The following is a 5080-nucleotide window of genomic DNA, read 5'->3' as shown; positions in this document are numbered from 1 at the left end:
CCCTCCTCCAAAACCACCCTCATCAAAGCCACTAGTGGCATCCATGCAGCTAAATCCAACTGTCAATGTTCAGGATGCCTCTTACATATCACGGCATGTGCTGCTCCCTTCCTACTCCCTGGAACAAATCGCTCACTTGGTTTCTGGGCCATGACTCTCTTCCAGTTTTCCTGCTGCCTCAGGGTCATTCCTTCTCACTCTCCCTCCAGTGCTCCTCCGATCTTGCCCACCTTCTCCGACTTAGAGTCCCCGGAGACTCTTCCCTACATGCCCTTCTGCCCCGGGGATCCCATTTAGTCACAGCCTTCGCAGGATTCTTAGAGACGCCGTCATCCCACCCCCTCCCGTGTGAGGGCTCCAGGGACGCCACTCGCTTGTGGCTCATTGAATAGACGTCATTGATATGGACAATCTGTTTATTAGGAACTGTTACAGCCAGCTAATCATTTCATTCATAAATGACCAACTCACTCTCCTCCTGGAATCCTTTTGACTAATTCAATTCAGGTGTGATCCCATGACCTCCAGGTGAGCAGCAGGGTATCCAATTTGCCACCCCGGAGCCATCCATCCCTCTGGCTTGAGAGCCCTGATGTTGCATGATATGCCCTTCCCTGACAAATCCCCTGTCACCCAACTCCGTGCAGGTGTGCACCTCAAATCTGTAGCTGCAGCAGCTCCTGCTAGTATCCGGGCAGCTGGTCCCCTTCACGAGCCTCTTTGGTGCACTGACAGAACTGGACAAAAAAAAAAAAAAGAGGGGAGCATATTGAATGTCAGGAGATGAACCAGCTGGTCTAAGACAGACGAGGAAGAAAAAGATGACATGGTCACTAGGACACCGTTTCTTAAGGATATAGTTCGAGGACTGCGGGTCCACACTGGGTGTTGCACAGTGTTACACCTGCACCTGAGATATGGAATCAGGAAATTCTGCCCATCATGACGTATGCTTTGTAAATATCCCTCCAAGCCTGGAATGGAGAGATGGCTCAGGAGCTCTGAGTCTGAACACTGTCTCTAGAGCCTGCTCTGGTTTCAAATTCACTTTGCTGGCTCTCTTGAATTTTTTATTTTTTCCAGGTGTGGAGATTGGTTAAGTGGCCACAACATACTCTTACTTAACAACATCAACGCTGACGGTCTGAGGACTCCGCTAAATTGGCACTGGGGCCAACATGTGGCTTTTTGACCTTGTAATTGCAAATACGAAGCTGTTTATTTTCTCAGAAGTGTCTAGAACATGTGGGACAGGTATAAAATTTCCACATAAGCCAACCTCTTTGTTTTGGTCTAATCTAAACAAACTACTTCCTGCACCTGGGCCAAGAATACTCCTTCTAGTCCCATCTTTTTTGAGCGGGCCCAAGCTTGGAGACTTCCAAGATGGAATTCTGCCATGCCTCATATGTGGCAAAATCTTAAACCAACACTTCTCAGCGCCAGAAAAATAGCAACAAAGCCCCGGAAGAAATCAAAGCTGCATTTCTATTAAACCAAATTATTAACATGATAGAAAAGAGACCATTTTGTTAATGATCAAATATACAGGAAGCAGCCAATTAAAGCTTTGAAGCATATAGCCATAGATAGACTCCCTCACTGAAGCTAATCATTACTGCAAATGACATTTGAAATCTTGTGGGGTTTTTTTCCTCCTAACTATAAGAATGAAAAGTTAAAACAAGTTACCAGCACAGCATGTGAGCTAAGCTCAAAGTGCATTTGCTCCAAATTACAGTCTTTGACTCAAACGGGACAATACCCTTTTCTGCCCAAATTAGCTAAACAGAATTTGCAGTGAAACTCTCTAATGCCTGCTAGCAAGAACTGAGTCCTGGTAATGCTACCAGGAAGGGAGTCACGTGCTGGAATAAAGCACGCTCCAAACCAACCAACCTCAGTGCTTGCAATTCCTTCATTCCCCTGGCCCAGTGAGTTAACAAGAACCAACCAAGAGAGCAAGGCGTCTGTGAGCCAGTTAGCTCTGCGCGGGTTTTCAATCCAAGAATGCACCCTTCACTTGGTCATCCATCTTAAAAGGCAAACCCCTTCTCTCCATAGGGCAACCAGCTCCTGGAGGGCAAGGGGGAAATATCTCCACCTTTGCTAAAACGGCTCAGAGGTTTTCACCACTGATTGGGAGCTCGGTGTCATCAAATAGTGAAAGAGGAGAATGCTACCCTGGATTCTAGATTGGTTAAATAAAATATGGAATGAGCATCCCATTCACGAGAGACCCCATTTTTTGGATTTTAATGGAAGAGGTATGCATTCTGTACCTAGCAATTATTTGTGTTTAAGGTCACAATAATAAGCCTTTGCATTTGTATAGGATTTTATAATCTAAAATCACTTTCATACATGTTAAGGCTTTTTAATCCTATTAGGTGGCAAAGAAGACATTATAATCCCACCTCACAGACTTAAAAAAGAAGAAGAAACTGGAGCTCAAAGAGATCAAGTCATTTGCCCAAAGTCAGGCTATGAGGCGATCAGAGAAACATCCAGGTCCGATCCCAGGTGCTTACCTCTACACACAGTTTCCTAGATGAGTGGATTTTCACACCTGCCCCGGGGAGGGGGGGAATCTGAAAGTTCAAACTCTGATCAATCTCACGTGTGCAGATGAAATGATGAAGGAGAAGAAATGTGGATTTTCTCTCCCTGGCCCCATCCCCACAAAGCACAACTGTGTCCACACAACCATGACCAAAAGCACTAAGTAGTCCACGGCACTGGTCCTTGTCACCAGCCATTTCCTTTATTACTAACTATACAATGTTTGCTACCCATCCTTCCTCACTCCACTGCTATATATACTGCCTAGAGTAGAAGCCCCTAGAGGGCAGGGACTGGGTCATACTTGCCTTGTGATGGTCTGCTGTGCCTCACAGAGTTCATTTCACTTATCAACTGCTTATTACATATCCACTCCTTTTTTTTTCTTTTTTTTTTTTAATATTTTATTTGTCAGAGAGGGAGCACAAGCAGGGAGAGCAGCAAACAGAGGGAGGATCAGGGAGCCCGATGTGGGGCTCAATCCCAGGAGGCTGGGGATCATGACCTGAGCTGAAGGCAAGCACTTAACTGAATGACCCAGCCAGATGGCCCCACACAGCCACTCCTTATCAATCTGGAAGAGTATGAGTTTATCCCCAGGTAGGGCAAGGAGCATGGCCTGGACCACCTTGCTTCCTCACTAATCACCATCCACTAGATCCCCAGGCTGTTTATGCTCCTCTGAGAGATAGGACACATGACCACATGACAGACAGTGGTCTACATCTAGGCATAAACTCTAACCCTTGAAACTATTATTTTCTGCCTAAAGGATTTCATACAAGCAATACCCTTTGCTATTGAAACTAACAGTGTATCATGTAAACAAGTCTTAGACTCCACTTCCTGGTGTAAATGAAAAGAGTTCTCTCATCTCTAAGTCAGTCCCATGGCGTGGACCAGCAGCACAGCACCTGTCCAGAACTCTGAAAGATTATGGGTGAACTGGGCATAGAGGAAAAAGCTGCAAACCTGGGGTGGATGGAATAAGGAATATTAGGAGAGGCCATCAAAGTAGGAATGGAAACTATGTGGCACCAGGCAGTCTCTTCATTGACCTCTTTGTAGCAGACATCACCCATGAACACAGTACCTGTCAACCCCAGGATCTGACCCTCCTAAATACCACACTTCACATGGCCATCACCATTCAGCTGGGATCTGCAAGCACGAGATCATCACCTATTTGCCATCCTTGTGCTTAAGACCCTGGGGAAGTCGGCATCTCACATGTTAGGCCTCAGTCCTGGTGCTTCCTCATGCTCTTGTGAGCCCAAAATTCCGGCCATTAGATTAACAATCCAGTTCTGATCTCCTGGATTCCTGACCTCAACTCTTGGTTGCCCTTTGCCCCTCTGCCACCATCACCAGGCCCCCACACCCACACCCAGGCCCAGACCTCTGGCCAGGGGTTGTGACCAGGGCCTGGTGACTGGCCCGTACTCCAGATTCCTGTTCTGCCCGACACACTTTTCTCATCCCCTCTGCTGACTCCGATATGCCCACTCCTCACTGAGGTCAGGCAGAGGCCCCTGACCAGGTTAGATTCCCTTCCCTGACTGCATGACAACAGCCCAAGGTCACTGAAGAACTGAGAAAGGCATGGCAACAGCGGGAAGGTTCCAGCCTAACCGCAGAGGGGGAGAAGCTAGCCTGCAGTTCACAAAATCTCCCCCCGCTATAGAGTTTATCTGAAGGTTGGGCCCCATCGTTATCCCACCAGAAAAAGTGAAAGACTCCAGTCCTGGCTTTTTCTGCTTCATGGTCAAGTCTCTGCCTTCGAGGTAAGGAGCAGATGTTTCCTAAACTCCGAGGGATTTACCGGCCTTGTTCACACCTTCAGCAGACAGTTCGTTGCCGGTTTAATTTATACGGTTCTGTTTCGCTTGTGAGACGCTAACTCACGCTCCATCTTGAGTCACAAAATGGCGACATCCTGGATAGCCGGCTGGCCTCGCCGCTCCTAGCCCTGCGTCTCTCGCTGCTCCCTGCCCCCACTCCCCTGCCTCCCTTCCTCATAGTCTCTGTATTCTCTGCACCCACCCAAACAACACAGCCAATGCCAGATGAGCGACATGCTGCCAGGAGAGGCTCCCTGGCACTGCTGGTAGAACACCGGTCAGGAAGCCGGCCTGGGGCTTCAAAGCCCACGTCTGCCTGCAATGCACCAGCCAAATGGGTTCCCTTCGCTGGGCCTCAGTTTGTGCATGTTACCGAGGTGCGGTTGGTCTTAATGAGATTCTACTAAGCCCAAGTTTATCTGTGAAGGGAGGCGTTCGGCCTCCGCTCGGGTTGTGCCCTCAGACTTCCCACAGTGCCCCAGCCGCTCAGGCTCAACCAGCAGCGGGAGAATCATTCCCAGCTGCTGGCAGCCTAACCCAGCTGCCATGCGGGGAGTTTTGTTATGCCTATTTCACAGTGGGTCGTGTCAAGTCAACATGTATTTCCTAAGTGCCTCTGACAAGCCCAGAAAGAGGGTGGAGCCCTCTGGGGCCTCAGTGACTTCATCTGTGAAATG

At 48.4% G+C, this 5080-nt stretch overlaps 1 long non-coding RNA gene across 1 annotated transcript; it reads right to left on the bottom strand.

Annotated features, from left to right (window-relative positions):
* Nucleotides 1-410: 410 nt before the first annotated feature.
* Nucleotides 411-4843, bottom strand: LOC125095951 (uncharacterized). The gene is made up of 3 exons (XR_007126015.1): nt 4283-4843; nt 2532-2591; nt 411-737 (listed from the first exon to the last, which is right to left on the bottom strand). It is a non-coding gene; the product is annotated as an uncharacterized LOC125095951 (long non-coding RNA).
* Nucleotides 4844-5080: the final 237 nt, after the last annotated feature.

The sequence above is a fragment of the Lutra lutra genome, chromosome 3, assembly GCF_902655055.1.
Source record: "Lutra lutra chromosome 3, mLutLut1.2, whole genome shotgun sequence".
In the NCBI taxonomy this organism is placed as follows: Eukaryota; Metazoa; Chordata; class Mammalia; order Carnivora; family Mustelidae; genus Lutra; species Lutra lutra.
The sequence above is the reverse complement of the archived record's forward strand: the minus strand, read 5'-3'. Positions and strand labels throughout refer to the sequence as shown.